Source organism: Pleurodeles waltl, chromosome 9 (assembly GCF_031143425.1).
Source record: "Pleurodeles waltl isolate 20211129_DDA chromosome 9, aPleWal1.hap1.20221129, whole genome shotgun sequence".
Lineage (NCBI taxonomy): Eukaryota > Metazoa > Chordata > Amphibia > Caudata > Salamandridae > Pleurodeles > Pleurodeles waltl.
Window position 1 is genome coordinate 527379103 of NC_090448.1, and position 18434 is coordinate 527397536.

Consider the following 18434-nt stretch of genomic DNA (forward strand, 5'->3'; position numbering starts at 1 on the left):
ATGCTTGGAGGAATGCTGGATGCTAGCTCTCCGCTGTTGGAGATAGAAGGGTGGTGGCTTGCAACTAGTAATTTTGGATGCAAGAACACAGAGCCACCTCAGATCTGCAGGATGGTACCCTCCCGGGATATTTCTCTGGGCAAATCATAATGAGAGGTCAAGAATACAGTTCAAATGAGATATACGTTTTGCTAAACTGATCATGTTTTTTCTCTACCACCTCCTCCAACACTCACAGTACCTCTGGTACCAAAGGTATCAGGCACTGATCAAACGGACACAATCCAAGACTAAAACGATCCCAATTGCTCCAGAGTAGTACCATCAGCTGTGATGCAAGGGCCAACTTCATTTGAAGCGTAGAACCATGCTCCTCTGGCTTGCATGGCCAGATAAACGATCCAGCAACTGAAACACGATCCAGCCCAACAAACTTCAATTTCAGAACCTAACGGTCTGGCCCCAAAGTACTCGCATTATAGACATCTGAATTACTGTCAGACTGTGCGGGCATTGCAACAGAGGGAAAATCCAAAAACATAATTCCATGTATGTCCTCTTAAACTATCTAGCGAAAAAAAAACCGGTCTATCTTCTCCATCTGGAGAAATCTGTTAATCACATGGCATGCCAAGAAGGTGCAGTTCTTCCTCTCTCCTGTACTTGACTAAATGTGGAACACAGTACCTTACAATAAACTTGTATTTAGCTTCAATAACAACTTATTGGAAGGTCCTTCTCAGACTTTCTTTTTCATAATCATTTTCATAATCTTAGTGCTGAAGGATTTTTTAAAGGCCTTACAAAAACATCCTTGATAATTTAGTTTTAAAGAGGGTTGTAATGTAAAAAGTACCACACTACGCACATTTGTAAATCTAAAGCACTCTTCGCCAATTATTGGACAGTCCATTTCTGGGTGGAGCTGTTTCATCACTTGCTACTAAAAGGTGGTTTAGCTTAAGAATCATTTCAAAATAAGGCAGCCACTGGAAGACAGGTACGTGGCGGTCATGAGGTACTTTTTTCTTATCTGTACAAAACAGATTCTCTTCATAAAAAAAAAAAAACTTGTGAAAGTATGGGCGGAGATGCCATGGGCAGGGATCTGTATTTCCGCATGAGTGTGCTGTTGCAAATATTTTTCTGTTCATAAATATTCCCTGAAGTAGGGCTGGATTTGTGCGCCAGGAGCAGGTTTACAGGTCTGCTTCTGAGAATGTCATGTGACTTTCCAAAAGGCTCCAATGCTCCTGTGTGGACTTCCCAATAGCAGAGAACTCCACATAGGAAAAATTGAGCCTCTAGTGCAATTGTTAATTTTGCCCTGCAAGGAAAACACTTTTCCTCATGTAAAAAGTATTTTTCGCTAAAAGCATGGGGTTTTATTTAAAGAATGGTGGACTGGATACTCTGCCCAAATGTGGGGGATATCCTGTTCTCCGTATTACAAGTTCCCTCACGCAATGAACTGACATAATTGCGATGAGGAGGACAGTCTCCTAAATCAGGAGGCAGAGCGAGCATATGCGGCATATCCACGATGCAAATCTGTACATCACCGGAGATTACAATAGACAGCATCCACATGTGTTGATTAAGCACAAAACCGGTGCAAACTGCCCTCCCAAGGCAAACAGTATTTAGACCAGCGTGGATAGCACATGTAGCTACATTTTGTCGAACTTGAATCGACAGGTCCAAAAAGGATCTGAAGTCTTCTGGGACCATCAGCAAGATCCTGCTGGCCATGTCCCACAAGGCATGTGTATAATGGTCCTTAAGCAAGCAACATTAGGAGGGAAGGGAGTGAGCTGTTCCCCTTTCCATTCTGATAGTCAGGTACACTAGGCCTTGGGTAGAGTAAATCTACGACCATTTCTAGTGCAGAGAGGGATCAGAGAGGAGCTTGAAAATGCCCACAAGTGTACATGCTTGTGACGTTACCAAACTTCCAAGGCAAGCCATGCCTGAGAATTCCCACTACTCTCCATATTAGTGGAATTTACTAATGCAGAGATATCTTCAGTCATGACAGAGAAATATGCACTAATAAATGCATTTACGCCTGCCAGGAGCTGCCAATTCCTAGCAGAAGTAAAAAAGGAAAATTCAGATATAAACTTACATTTACAACACAATTTACCGTTGCGATTAGAGCCCATTGTCTCCCTAACAGATACCTTGATATGTCAAGTTTGCTGCACAATATGCATAGTTATTTTCATGTTTTTTGCATTATGGTAATAGCCCTAGTCCTGAGGGTTTTGCAGATACGACGTTATTCCATGGTTTACGTTTCCTAGCGGGAGTCTCAAAATGGAGAAAAAAGTTGCTTACTGGTAAATCTATTCTTCCATCATCAGTATTTCTTTCCATTCGTTAACATCCCGTATATATCACTGTGCTCCAGAAGCATCAATTTGGTTTTAAAGATGTATAGATCATGCTACGAGCTGACCTTCAAAAACATCCTGCCTAGGTTATTCTGCTGTGCCCCACGTGACAGTCCAGCCTTAAGAAACCTTAAAGGGACACAGTGATCTTTCAAAAGTGTAGAATGAGCACAGAGACACCGTTCCCCGAGTTTTGTTTCCCTTTTAAAATGTATTCCTAAAGTGGTGTTTTCACGATAGCTTCTTATGTTTGATTTAGTTTAATTGGCTTACATGTAAAAATACAGAAAATAATGCATCCTACTGGCATGTTTTCTTTATCAAATTATTTTCAAAAATAAAATGCATACATGTAAAATACATCTTGTATTCCTGCACATGCACTTAGATGTTGTGCTCTGAAATAACATAAGATTCCCTTGACGAAGAAACAAAATTCCCGCATGGTCTGTACACGATTTTTTTCAACAGCTGCGTGCATTTGATGGCTTTCTGTGAGTAAAGAATAAAAATGTGCGCTCTGCTTATTTATGATATATTGCTTAATGTTTTTACACAGAAGGTGACAGAGCACCAACACAAAGTAGCAGACCTGGTTAATACAATATAATAGTAAAGCTCACACTTGCAAAGAGTCTTCCATGGAATGCTGGACTGTACCAGAGTCCTCGTCCTCAAATACAGCTACAACCTTCAAAGAAATCTGATTTCAGTATTTTTTTGAGGATGATGAAGGATTGTATTGGTCTGATGACTGGCGGAATGAAGTACCAGGGTCTTGGAGCGCTCTTTTTAAGTGTTTCAGATTTCTTACATTTTGGACTTTCAAGAAGCAGGTTATCTCTACTTCTAAGGTATTTAGGTGTTCTCCGAAATGTTAATTTATGTTTGATGCAAGCAAATTTGAGGGTTCTTTTCACTTCAATGGGGAGCCATTTCAGAGATACCAAGATCGGCAAGATGTAATCAAATTTGCTAGTGCTCATGGTTGACCTGGTAGCTTTGAGGACGATTGCTCTTTGAGGTTCTAAATGTAGATTTGGGATTCCAACTAGCAAGACATTTCGATAGTGGAGTCGTGACAGGATAAGTGATTCAATTACGAGTTTAAAATCAGGGTCAGAGACATGTTTAATAATTCTATGGACAAGCCTAAGTTGCAACTGAAATCCTTTAGTCATAGAATTGATGTGTGTTTCTAGGTAGAGGTTTTTGAAGCATTTGCTCAATGCTTTTGCTGACTCCACAACAGTAGGTTTGTACTTTCATATGTAGAGATGCCTAAGCCATACTTTGATCGGGATAGTGCAGGATGTGGGGCGATCAGGAAGAAAACATTATACTGTAGGTTAAATGTTAGATAGTGTTGGAGCAACCAGGTTGAATATCATTGGCCAACAGTTCCACATCTTTGTGGGTAGAGATTTTCAAATCAAGCTGGTTTGCCATTTATATGGAAGTGAGTCAAAATGTAGGAGTTGCTCAGAATGTAGGCTGGCGGTTCCATGTAGAGGTTAAAGAGTATAAAAGAGAGAATACAGTGTAGTTGATTGCCTTCATGGATAGTGAGGGATTGGAAGTGAAGTTAGACTTTTTGATACACTGGTTACTATTTAATAGGTATGAGGAAAACCATTAAAAGAGTGTGCAATTGCATCACATTCTCTCTTTAATGGTTTTGATGAGTACAACAAAAACAGCTGACAGATCAAGAGGGACGAGAAGTCATGAGTTACCTTCGTTAAGGGTGTTAACGGCACAGTCTACTATTTTCAGGATGGCAGACTGTGTGCGACATCCAGTTCCAAAAACTGACTGCATCTTATCAACTAGATCATTTTTTTCAATTAGGTGTTTGCGTTGGGACTCAACACAGCTCTCAAGGACTTTGTTCGAGAACAGAAGGTTGGAGACCATTCAGTAGATATTCCTATCTGCTGGTTCCAGACATTGTAGTTTTAACAGTGGCAACACTTGGCCCATCCTTAAGCAGTCATGAACCTTTCCTTGTTGCAGACAGGTGTAGATCAGGTTGGTCCAGTAAGTTGTGATGGAGATGCAGATCTCCTTATGAGTGCCACAAAAATGGGTTCAGAAGTGAAAGGAATGATTGGCATAGGCAATCATAATCAGGATAGATACATGGTTGAAGTTAGAACATGTGTTTTTGTCTTTTAGGCTAATTTAATCTGTGCCATGTGGGTCTGTGGTGGTTGTTAGAGACTGCTCAATCTTTTGTCACTTTCTCCACAAAGGAGTTGGAAAGGATTTTACATCTTTCACTAGAGGTGTTGCACAGGTTACCTGCTCAGATAGTGTGGCTTCTTCCACAACCATAAAAACTTTTTATTTGGTGGTTCTTTGTTTTCTCAATCTTATTTTCTTACACGGTCCATTTAACCTCAAAGAAACATTTTTTATGTTTGTTTCTTGCAACTCAGAGTTGAGAAAAGATTTTCTGTCAAGGGCTGTTGTTGCCAGAGGCCTTCCAAAGCTCTCACCTTCTTCCTGTTCTCATTTCGTTTTTTTTAAACCACTGTCCTGGTCTTCTTATTTTCTACCATTTAAGCATTTTGAGCACAATATTCTCATTCATTAAATCAGTACTTCTCGTTCACAGGACATTGGTAGTAGCACATTTTCAACGTCTGATGCAAGTAAGAGTTTTCACGTTTTTCTGTAGTTCACATTCATTGTTTGGGCCTTCTGGGTTTTTGCAGAATCAAGAAACAAAGGAAAGAAAGGGAAACAAAGAAAAGAGGACAAAGTCAGACTAGTCAACCCTGACAGGGTTATCAGCTTTAATCCGCCTCTATCTCGCAATCATAAGGCCAAGTGTGGCACACTAAATATGAGTAGTATGAGCAGAGTAGGAAACTTTTTTGTGACCCGATTGGAGTTAAAGTCTCAGAGGAGGATTATGATGTATGTTCTAATGAAGGAATCAGTGAGGACCTCAATCAGTTGCTTCACAAAGATTTTACTGTCCTCGGTGGGTGGTAAATTACATATAGGAGCTTACTGTCAGGCTCAACTGTTGTTAGTGGAATTGGGAGGCACTGGAAGCAAAAGAACAAACACTGAATTGTAAGTTCTCACATAAACTGTCATTCTTGGGGATGGATGACTGTTACACAACCTCCAGCTTTCTTTTTTCTCTGTAGATGGATAATAGAATAATTTGATGGGTTGTATGATACAAATACGCATTCCAAAACCACGCATGCCTAAACAACGCTGTCTGAACCACGACCGCATCTTTACCACGCATGCCTTTACAACAAATTTAGTTGTAAAAGCACGATTGCTAAATGAATATGTGTGGTGCATTGCACACCACAGCCCCCCCGCCCTGCGCCCTAACACCTGATACCCCAGCCCTGCAATCCACCCCGCCCCAGCCCTTAAAACTGCCTCTTCCATTACCCCTGCTCTGAGGCCTAAAATCCTGCTCCGTGCCAAAAACTACTTCGACCCTTGCCCCCCACCCTGATCCCTAAAACTGACCCCACCTTAGAAAACTTCCCCTTCCCCCCGCCCTGAGCCCTCTACCCCAGCCCCAGCCCTTAAAGCTACCCCAACCCCCCCCACCCTGAGCCCTAAAACCAACTCCACCATGCCCTTAAAACCACCCCGACCCCCTTGCCCCAAAGCCCTAAAACCGACCCCGCCCTGCCCTTAAAACTACCCCGTCCTCTCCCTCTGCCCAGAGAACTAAAACCCTGCCCCTGCCAAAAACTCCCCCAGCCACCCCGCCCTGAGCCCTAAATCTGACACCCACCCCTGAAAACTGCCTCTTCTCTCCTGCCGTGAGCCCTAAAACCTGGCCCAAGCCCATAAAACTACCCCAATCCCGCCTTCCCTGAGCCCTAAAACCGATCCCGCTGGTCCCTTAAAATTACCCCAACCTCCCAGCCCTGAGCCTTAAAAACGACCAAACCCTGCCCTTAAAACTACCCCTTTCCCTCCCACACCCTGAGGCCTAAAACCCTGCCCCCTGCCAAAAATTACCCCAACCCCCAGCCCCCCCACTCTAAGCCCTGAAACTGACACCCACCACTGAAAACTGCCCAAACCCACCCGCCCTTTGCCCTAATACCCAGACCCATCCCCACTTACTTTTCCACATCCGGAGCGTCCTCTTCTGATCCTTCCTCTTCCTCCTCCCGCCCATCCACACAGTTAGACCGCTGTCTGCCTTAACCATGCACATGCGTGGTTAAAGCAGATGCGTGGTTTAGGCAAGTGTTGCTCCGCTTGCGTGAAACAGCATGCATGGCTTAGCCTGCGTTGTAAAGGCCATTTGGCATTTGATGCTACTAAAATGCCCAGCATGGGTTGGAAGTTGGGAGGATTTGTTCATCCATGCCTTGGTCAGGAAGATAAGGTCTAGATCGTTAGATGTAATTAGGTTTGCAAACTCCACACTATGCTTCAATGCTGATCTGCAGTTGTCCAGAAGGCAGTTGAGGGTGATGTGAGTGATGCTGCTAGATGGAAAGGTTTGTGTCCAAGTGCCTCCTTTTTCCCTTATGGGAGGTTGCTCTTCTCATAGAGTTTGTAATTATCTGGTTGTTGTGATTTTTTTTGGGAGACGTTTGAGCATGAATTGTCGAATCCAAGTAGATCTTAGACTTCCATCTCAGGCCAGAGTTCCTAGATCTCTTGGGTGTTTTTCTCTCCGTTCTTCCATAGTTTGATTTCCAACATTATTTTCAGTGGCGTATGCATGTGAAAGGGGAGAACTGATCTAAATGGATATTGGCTTGGTATTTCCAATATGCATTCACGCCAGTGAGGTGGTTTTTAAGCACTTTCTCAAGTAACATGTCAAGCTTTACAGGAAAGGTTTTGATAGTAGTGTGATTGTTGCTGGAAAGGTAGATTTGGGGCTCATGATGTGTAGAAGCCTTCACTTAGATTTGAGTTCTCTAATCACTCTTGAAGTTGAATTGGGGGAGCCATTTGGGTTGATTTTAGTGTTGTGGAGATTTGGGATCATCCTCACCATGGGAGAGAGTGGAGCAGGGGAGGGCCAATGGGGTAGGAGGAGTGGTTTTGGATGAAGGATGAAGTGAGTAGATTGCTGTTGAATCAGTGGGCAAGAAAGTAAGAAAGAAGACGAGAAGATAACTGGGGAGAACTCTGGTGTGTGGGGTGTGCAGGTTGCAGTGTAGGTTGGGCTAGGATATGATAAGCACAAAGTTCGCCAAACGATAAGGGCTAAAAGACAGTCCAAGGTATAGATTAGAGAGGGTTTAGTAGAGCACAAGGTGAGGCTGAGGACAGATAGAGAATAAGGAGTGGGAAGAGGCGAGGAGGTTTGTATGTCAGAGTGGAGTGCTTACATTTGAGGTTTTTTGTAGTATGGTTTGATAGGTGCCATAAAGAACAAGTTACTTACCTTCAGTAATGCCTTATCTGGTAGAGACTATACCTAGCTGCAGATTCCTTACCTTAGAATTTCCCCAAGCATCAAACTGGATCCAGAAGATTTTTCATGAGCACTACCGCTGCGTTCCAGTAGATGGCGTTGTTCGGGTCCTCATGCGTAGTCAGCGTCATCCGCCCGGATGTGACGTCCACGGCTACTATATAGGTGCCACCCAGGCACTGTTATGTCAGTTTCTTTTCACCACTTTCTATGCCAGAAGGGCAAAGCTATGAAAAACACTGACCACTGGTGAAGAAAACTTGTGTTCTGAAAGGGAACAGCCCTGTCCCATGAAACCTGTTCACAGAGCGGGGAGGATGGGTGGGTCAGTAAGGCAGATTTAGGGCCAAATGTATGAAGCACCCGGTTTGCATTTCTTAAATAGCAAATTTTAAGAAATCACTATTTAAGAAATGCAAAATGGGATGTGTGAAATTTGCGAGTCGGTAATAGCGATTTCTTAAAATTCACAATCGCTATTACCGAATCACAATTAGGGAATGGGACTCCATTCATCCCTATGGGCCAGTAGGCCCTTATGTGCTAATGGTTTTGCATTTCCCAATTTGCGGATTCCAGTTAGGAATTCGCAAATTAGGTCATGCAAACCGCAGGGTGCTGGGGGTCTGAGGCCCCCTCTGATGCACCCCAAAAAAATATTTGCCTTAGGGGCATGTGTGCGCTACATGTCATTAAAAAAAAAAAATTAAAATGCATTTTTAAAAATTGCACCTGCTTACCTCCAAATTGGATTTGGTGGTAATTGCATTTCCTAAATGCCCAATTTGCATTTAGGAAATGCTTGATACATGTGCTTTGGAAATCGCAAATAGGAATTCCCTATTTGTGATTTCCTATGTAAAGAATCGCAATTTGTGATTCTCTAAATGGGGTCGTAATTCCTTAAAATTACACAGCGAATGCCTTTCATACATCTTGAAAGGCATTCTTGCATTCGCAAACAGCCAAATTTTGTGATTCGCACCGTTTGCGAATGCAAAAAAGTTTGATACATCTGGCCCTTAGTCTCTAGCAGAAAAGGCACTTCCAAAGGTAATTAACTTGTTCATCTCATAAAGACTTCTAGCTGCAGACTCCTTACCTTAGAATATATACCCAAGCAATACCATCCACAGTGGTGGTTTGTGGATCGATTTCAAATGAGGAAGAACAGGCAAAGTGCCCATCCTGACAGACCTGACTGTCTAGTCAGTAGTGCTTTGTAAACGTGTGCTGCGAGGCCCATGTTGTTGCCTAGCAGATATCCAGGGCCCAAAACTCCACGCGGTAACAAAGTGGACGCAGCTTTAGCTCTGGTGGAATGAGCTTGAAAGTCCTCAGTGGGCTGCTTTTTGGCTGGTGCATAGCAGATCCTAATGAAGAGTACAACCCATATGGAGATGCTCCGTTTCTGCAAGCCGGACCTTCCTTCGCTCCAACATATCTCACGAAGAGTTGGTCATCCACCCCAAACTCTTTTGTTCAATCAAGGTAGTGTGACAACACTCTTTTTGAATACAGATGGTGGAGTCGCTCCTCTTCTTTACAGGGATGTGGAGGGGAATAAAAAGTAGGTAGGGTGATGGATTGGCCTATGTGAAATGGAGTGACCACTTTTGGAAGAAAGGAGGCTTTTGTGCAGAGCACCAGTTTGTCAAGATAGATTGTGAGGTAAGAAGGCTTGGATGGCAAGGCCTGAAGCTCACTAACTCTTCGGGCAGGTGTAATCACCACAAGGAAAGCCATTTTGATCGTAAGGAGCCTGGAGGGACAGTTATGGAGAGTCTCGAAAGGAGCACACATCAAGAATGTTAGCACAATAGGGAACTTGAAGAGGGAGGGCTGGTCAGGCAACCACAGGAAAGAAGACATAGCAGAGAGGTAGATCTTGAAAGTACCCAACACTGAGCCCTGCTGGGCAAGATAAAGGATAAAAAGGAGAACTTGTGAAAGAGGGGCAGTAAGGGGATCATCTTGTTTTTCTGCACACCATGCCACAATTTCTTTCCATCAGCAGGCTTATACCATTTTTGTAGATGCCTGGCTCGCAATATGACATCACAGACTTCGAGAGGAAGGTCGAAAGCTGTTGCTGACACTCAATATCCATGCAACAAGACAAAAACTGGACAGGTTTGGGTGGATGATCCTTCCCTGCTGCTTTGACAGAAGTTTCTCCCGATGGGGCAGCCTGATTGCAAGATTGATGGCCATGCACAGGAGCTCAGAATACCAGACTCTCCAGGCCCAGTCCAGAGGCACTAGGATGCTTTGGATAGAGGTTGAAACATCGGTCTAATAGCCTGAATATCCCGGACTCGTAGTTCAGGAAGATAAGCCCGAAACTACACTGTGTCCAGAACAGCTCTGATGAACAGGAGTGCCTGAGAGAGAGTCAGGTGTGACTTTGGCACATTTACAGAGAACCCCAGCAAGTGCAGGAGGTTCACTGTAGTCTGGAGGTGGGAGACAACAGCCTCGGGTGAACCTGCCGCCAACTGAATGCCCATGATGGTATAGGGGCTGATTAGGAGGGTTTGGAAGCTGCCGCAGAGGTGGTGGATTGACTCAAATACTGGCTGCCCGACCCACGAGGTCTGTGGGTACCACACCCTCAGCCATGCAGAGGCTGTGAAGCATGCACAGCATGTTGGCTGGGAGGGTATCGGTGCAATTGGAATACCCTTACATAGCTATGGAGGGAGCGAAAGGTGGATTGTGGGTGACATGGGGGCCATAGAATGGTCCAAGGACCTGGCTGTAGCCCGACTGTCCTTAAAGCGCTCCAGTGCCGAATCCACTTTGTCTCCGAAGATACAGGAGCTTCAAAGGGCATGTCCATCAGAGATGATTGGACATCATCCCAAAAGCCAGTCATTCTCAACCAGACATGGCACTTCAAGGCTACCATCCATTAAACTGCTCTGCCCAGTGAATCAGTCATGTCAAGTCCACAATGGATGGTGAACTTAGCTGCATTTCTCACATCAGCAACACCCTCAGAGAGCACGGCCCGGGCCTCCTCCAGGACCGCTGGCAGCATCTGCACAACCGTGACCCACAGAGCTTGGGCATAGTGGCTCTTAAGGCAATGCCAGGCTGGTGGAAGAAAACATCTTCAACCCCAAAGTGTCCCGCTTCTTGGAATCCGTATCTGGGAATGTGGAATGCACCACGATTTACATGGGCTGTAGGGGCTTGGACCACCAAGCTTTCTGGGGTAGGGTGCTGGGGGAGGAAGTTTGTGTCCCCTGGTGCAGAGCGGTGATAACGTGCAATCCTCCTATTCACAGATGCCCCTGTGCTGGGTCTGGAACAGGTACTCAGAATTACATCAGTGAAGGTTTTGTTAAATGGGAGTAGTGGTTCTCAGGGGGTAACTCTTGGTTGCAGCACCTCAGTGAAGACTTTAGTCTTGACTGCCAACGAAGGTAATTGAAGGTCAAAGGCCTCAGCTGCCCTCAGTAATACCATTGCAAATGAAACTCCCTTCTCTGTAGCCATGGTAGGGGGAGAAAGTATACCACTATCTGGAGAATTATCCAGTCCACTGGCTTCACTGAGTTCCTCACACCAGTTCATATAAGGATCTCTATAGGGCTGGTATTTTTCAAGGCCCAGTGACCCCTCCTATTCCTCTACGAATCCTAGCCATAAAGATAGGGCTTAGGCTCCGAACTGGAAGGCAGAGCTCTAAATGTACCCAGAAATGGCGTCGATCAACTCCCTTCTGGCTCGGTATCAGACTGGGGGTGGTACCGCCAGAGGGCAACCGAAGGATTGGCATCGGGACCGGCCTGGGGTAGGTGGAGATGGTACAACCAGCGCTGACCTGGATCCAGGAAAGGATCCTGAGGGCCCAATTCAAGCTGGGGCTGCCGGAGCGGAACCAGAAGGGGCCCCTGCCTGGGGCCTGCCCAAAAATGAGCAGCATGGCCTCATAGAACTCTTGAAGCTGGGTGGGGGTCACTCCTGCTCATGGAAATCCAGGGAGTTGCAGTCTCGCTCCAGGTGCAGGTCCTACTTCAGAGCCAGGGCTTGAATGCTGACACTCCCGCATCTAATCAACCTGTGGATGTGGAGAAATCAAAGACCTCTTGATGACTTATTGTTATGGGGGCTTACCAGACTTGGAGTGCAACAAGGATTTTGAAGTCTGCGACCGCTCCTGGTATCTTCCTCTTGCCCAGGACCTCAAACGGAGCTTGAAGGATGGCTCCCTCAAAGGCTTCAGGTTCATGGCACAGCAGTCTGGACACGACTTCTGGTCGTGGTTACGCCTAAGGCACCACAGACATACAAGATGCGGGTCGGTCATCTAAATCATATGGTGACAGGCTCTGCAGGGCTTGGAGCCAGCCTTCCTGGAGGACATCCCTGCCACACCAGGAGGAAAAAACCTCAAAAAATAAGTGGCTGATGGGGTAGCTCTGCTCTGGAACAGCGCTGATTGGCGAGGAACGTAAAGAACTGATGTCAGCGCACCTGGGTGGCAACATCATTTCCAGGGCAGATGACGCCGACGAGGCACGTGGAGCACAACAATGCCACCTATGAGGAGTAGGGGTACTGTTCATGAAAAATCTTCTGGATCCAGTCTGGCGCCTCATGAAATTCTTAGGTAAGAAATCTGCAGCTAGAAGTCTCTATCAGATTGTATAATCTTGAAGGAGTTGAACTCTGCTTTTAGTAGGTTACAGAACAAAAGGGCAGAGAAGAGCTGAAGCAATCACAGGGATCTAGACGTTTCAGGGCAGACAATGTTGAATTTAGCACAGTTATATCATCTCAGAAGAGTTAAGAGCAGAGAGTACTGTGTTAGCAAATTTATATTGTCAACATAGTAGCTTCAATAGTTCACCTGCAGTAGTTCAAAAAGGGGAAAACCAATTGCTTCTGCCCTTGGGTTACCTCAAAGGGTTGCTACCTAGAAAGGGGTGCTACCTGAAGATGGCTGCTCCTATATTGGTCCACCAACGGGACAGTGAAATGGGTGCCAACAGTAGCACTGATGAATAGCAGGCAGGGAAGGGAGTACCACAAGTGCTTAATGGCAGACAAGAAATTTTCATGTGCCTAGTGATGATGCAGAGAAATGGTTATAGTCATCACATTTCTCAGTAAACTGTGCTATGATTGCCCAGGAGAAACATGTTTAAGTATTCTAATTTCGATTGGTGCAAACACAATGTGTAAAATAAATATAGTCAAGCGTATTTTCTGTAACCTGCTTGGTAGAACTAACATGTAGTGGTGCTGTCCTATTCAGATGAATGTAACTGGCGTATAAGGTACAACCTATTAAAATGGCCATCAATAACTTTCAGTTTCTAAGGAATGCTGGGTGTGGTAGGGACCAACGCAAAGTCAGCAATCTAGGTAAGGAATTTTTTTTTTTAAACCATATATTGCTGCCACCACTGATTTATGACTTTCCCTTGGTTCACAGGCTAAAGCATAACATTGATGTTTAGGGGACAAAGAATATGGGGCAGCCCGTCTGTTATTATCAGTTTGGCCCAGGGCAGCAAAAGTGCAAAAGAACAGATTCACAAGTGGCCTCTGAGTAAAACACCTTCCACTTTGGGCTTCAGCAATGCCCAACTGAGACAATGGTTCTTAGCTCCCTTTCAAATACTTACCTCTTCATGTGTGAGGATGATTACATATTAGACCATCTGATTAAAAACATCCCCAACATCCAGACACAGACTACACATCGTTCACTGTTCTTGAAAAGTAGCTGTTAGAAATGTGGTCTTTGGTTGGCAGTCAGGTTACCCCCGTCCAATCAAGGACTCTCACTCTAGTCAGGGTAAAGGAGAAACACACCTGGTTAACCCCCACTCACCCCCTTGGTAGCCTGGCACAAGCAAAAAGGCTTAACCCAGAAGCAATGTGTAAAGTATGTGCTCCAACACACAGTAATACAGTGAAAACACACCAGTTTAGAAACATAGGTAATATTTATATAAATGAAACAAGACCAAAATGACAAAAATCCAACATACACAAGTCAAGTTATGAATTTTCAAAATAAGAGTCCTACTCCATAGAAAACAATGGAAATGTTGATTTTCCACAAAGTACCTGGTTTGCGTCAAAAATAAAGCTTCACGGGAGAGTGTGCGTTGGAAAGTCAGCGATGTGCTGATTCCTTACTCGCAAGTGAGGCCGTTCGCCGTTTCTTCTCCAGTCGGGTAGGCGGTGCATCGTTTCTTCTCACTCACAAGAGAGCGATGCGTTGATTTCCGGACAGGGAACCTTCGGGTCCGCACAGGTTCACGATTACTTTGACGCCCAGCGATGATGTGTGAGAAATTCAGTAGCACGGTGTCAGGGGGTTTGCGTGGGGTTTGCGTCATTATCAGCTGCCACAAGCAGATGTTGTGTCGTTTCTCCAGCCGCAATGCATCAATCTCCCAGCTGCGATGCAGGTGAAGTATCGATTTTAGCCATAAAGCAGGTGGCATGTAGTTTTTCAGCCATGTTGCAGGTGGTGCATTGCAAATGTTCCCGCACGGTGTTCTGTGCGTGGATTTCAGTCCTTGTTCTGCCAACTTTACCTTTCAAGGGCCCAGGGACTGGATAGGGTACCACTTGACAGGGCAGGAGTCTCAGCAGAGAGTCCAGGTGCTGGCAGAGGAAGTCTTTGATGGCCCTGAGACTTCTGAACAGGAGGCAAGCTCAGTTCAAGCCCTTGGAGATTCTTCTCAAGCAGGTATGCACAACACAGTCCAGTCTTTGTCCTCTTTCAGGCAGAAGCAGCAACTGAAGGCCAACCCAGCAAAGCACAGTCCCAGGGAAAGGGGCAATACTCCTCATCCAGCTCTTCAGCTCGTCTCCTTGGCAGAGGTTCCACTTGATTCCAGAAGTAATCTGAAAATGTAGGGTTTTGGGTTCACTGCTTATACTCCTTTCTGCCTTTGAAGAGGGCAAACTTCAAAGGAAAGTCTCTGTTATTCACAAGATCCTGCCTTGCCCAAGCCTGGCTCCAGACTCACACCAGGAGGTTGGAGACTGCATTGTGTGAGGGCAGGCATAGCCCATTCAGGTGTATATGACCACTCCTCCCTCCACTCTAGCACAGATGGCCCATCAGGACAGGCAGGCTACTCCCCAGTTCCTTTTGTGTCACTGACTAGAAGGGATTCACAAACATCCCAAATGTCAGTCTGGCCCAGACAGGGAATACACAAGCAGGCAGAGTCACATAATGGTTTAAGCAAGAAAATGTCCACTTTCTAATAGTGGCATTTTCAAACTGACCATCTTAAAAACAACTTTACCAAAATATGTATTTTCAAATTGTGAGTTCAGGGACACCAAACTCCAAATTTCTATATGCACCCAAAGTGAATCTGCACTTAAATATGATTTAAAGGCAGCTCCCATGTTAACCTATGGCAGAGATAGGTCTTGCACCAGTGAAAACTGAATTTGGAAGTATTTCACTGTTAGGACATGTAAAATACATTACTACATGTCCCACCTTTAACATACACTGCACTCTGCCCATGGGGCTACCTAGGGCCTACCTTAGGCGTGCCTTAAAGAAACAAAAAGGGAAGGTTAGGGCCTGGCAAGTGGGTACACTTGCCATGTCGAATTGGCAGTTTAAAACTGCACAGACAGACACTGCAGTGGCAGGTCTGAGCCATGTTTACAGGGCTACTAGTGTGGATGGCACAGCCACTGCTTTAGGGCCACTAGTAGCATTTGATTTACCGTCCCTGGGCACCTCTACTGCATTTTACCAGGGACTTACTAGTAAATCAAATATGCAAATCAGGGAAAAGCCAATTACACATACAATTTACACAAGAGCACTAGCACTTTAGCACTGGTCAGCAGTGGTAAAGTGCCCAGAGTACCAAAACCAGTAAAAACAGAGTCCAGCACACAGTCACAACATGGTAAGTAGAGGCAAAAAAGACAGGGGAGACCATGCCAAGGATGCCAGGTCTAACAGTAGCACTGTAACCTAAACAGACTGTGAATTAGGTGCCACAATGTATAAGACATTTCATTATAAAATGGTCAGAAGTGAGGTTTCTGAAAGAGGTAACTTTCTGGCCACGAAAGTAACTCTTTTGATAATGGCTGCTCCTCTTCACATTTTCATGAACTGTTTTTATGAACAGTATGGAGTCTTTCATCATCATTTCTTCTAAGGCTTGATTTACAAGTGCCTCTGTGGGTAGGGTGCTATTTATCACACCTCTTAAAAACCAATACAAAGGTATTTGGAGTTTGATAAGTGCTATGAACAGCACCTATTTCAGGTTTAGCCTCCAGAAATGGGGCATAAAAGGCAGAGTTTGGTGCTTTCCACACCGCAATTTGCATATAGCTGTACTTATTAGGGCGTTTCTACAAATACATTTTGGCAGGCTTGATCTGCTGACATTGATTTGAGGTTTTGTTAGGTGTAGAACTCAGTTATAATTGCTACCCCTGAACTGGCATTTGGGCTGAAGTAGTGAATTACCATGGCACTTGCAGTCATCATTGGGAGAAACTGTTGTACATTCCTTTAACATTATTCATAAAAAATTTGAACAGTGACCCGGATTGGTAATTATCAGAAGGTGTTTTTAGTAAACGGCAGAGATCCTACTTTAAACTTTGCACACAACTTTCTGTTGAAACTAAACACAAAGACCTATATGATGCCCTAAGTGCTAAAGTCAGCAGCAAGTTTGACAGAAGCCTGGGGCCACCAGGCGGGGACAGGAGGAAACACTATGGAAAAGCACTGGTGTCTTCTACATTGTATTTTTGCCTGATGTATTCTTTGCAAAGCATCATGCTCTTTTGCTGTGGCAGATAACAGGGAGCTGGATTGAGACAACAGCCCAGGAGTAGAGTAGGAGAGAGAAACATGTGTTTTGAAATAACAACAACCAGAATGACAATGCAAAAGGTAAGAAATAGGTCAAAGTCTAATCCAACTCACCACCATGCATGCATACTAGAACACGGGTTTGCACAAACAAGCAAATCACCTTTGGTAATGCTCTTTTGGGAGGATACTATATATAACTGAAGATTTTGCACCTGAGTATACTCCCCAGGGACCAGACTGGATCTACAAAGATTTTCTTCAGCAATGCTCCCATGTGACACTGGGGGACACCATGCGGTGCTGACTCAGCTCCATACTGCTCCAAAAGTGATGGAGCAGAAACACATATAAGGGGCAACCCTGCACTCTGACATCAGTTTCTTGTTTTTCTCATTCCAGAACCTCAGTTGTGGAGTGTGAACAATTGTTGGAACCAGTGTCCTGATTACTAACGTGGGTTCTTTTTTAGATGCTAAAAAGACGTCATTCCACAGAAAAGGGAGGCAGGAGATCAGTGATGGATACTTCTAACTGCAGATTCTCACCTTAGAATGGATACCAAAGAAGTAACTCCTGAGGTGGATAGCCTGCATTGTAGCTCAAACCAAAAAGTCCTGCAGGACTGAGTGTGTAAAGTGCTCTATTCGCCAGACCTGTCTGCTGAGGCAGTAGTGCATTTGTAAACATGTGCACTGATGCCCACACTGCAGCCTCGCAGATGCCAATGCCAGATATTCCAAAAGTCAAAACAGAGGTAGCAGTTTCAGCTCTGGTAGAACAAATTCTCAGATCTTCTGGGAGCTGCTTCTAAGCCAATGCATTGCAGATTTTGCTGAATAGAACTTTCCACCTCGAAACGGTCCACTTCTGCAAGCTGATTTTGCACATGGTCTTTCTTGGTGCTATCAATGTAAAAACTTAAAGCTCTTTTGGGGTCCAGCCGATGGAGCCTATCTTCTTTTTTCAACGATGAGGGGAGCAAAGAACAGAGGCATAAGCATGCATTGCTCAAAGTGAAAGGGAGTCATACCTTTAGGCAAGAAGGTAGCCCAAGTTCTCAACGTCAACCTGTCTAAAAAATAAAAAAAAAGGTGTCTACACTGAAAGTAAATGGAGTTCACTCATGCAATAAGCCGACATAATTGCAATGAGGAGGACAGTCCTCTAAGTCAGGAGGTGCAGAGAGCAACTGTGGCATCTCCACGAGGCAGGTCTGTACACTGCCAGAGATTCTCACAGAGTGTATCCACTATGTCTATGAAGCACAACACTGGTGCCAAATGCCCTCCCCAGGTAATGAGTAGTATTCAGCCCAGCGCGGATAACACATTTGGCTGCATCTTGTCCATCATGAATCGTTTGAGTTAAAGAGGGCCTGGAGTGTTCCAAAACCACCAGCAAGATCTTGCTGGCCATGTCCCATAAGGCATGTGTATAATGGTCACGTAAGCAAACAGTATTAACTGGTTGTAATGGTAGAAGAAAGCATTCACTTGGAGAAATCCTCTTGGATTTGCTATCCAAATGTGTTGCAAGACTGAATGGGTGAGGCCTGAACAGAAATCCCTCTAGAGTAGAATATTTTCTAAGCAAACCAGAATCGCCAGAAACTAGCCTGTGATGCTTACCCACCTGCCTACTTGCAAGTGGCCAGGACCAGGCTTTTGACCAAGTGGTCATCAAGGTATCTGTGAAGGCCTCATTAAAAGTGAGCAAGGTCTTAGAATTTGTTGGCCCAGGAGTCTACATTTCTGGC

General features: G+C 44.8%; 1 protein-coding gene across 1 annotated transcript in view; it reads right to left on the minus strand.

Annotated features, from left to right (window-relative positions):
• LRRC9 (leucine rich repeat containing 9) overlaps window positions 1–18434 on the minus strand; it is a 640455-nt gene that overhangs the window by 113331 nt on the left and 508690 nt on the right. The gene's annotated exons all lie outside the window — the stretch shown is intronic.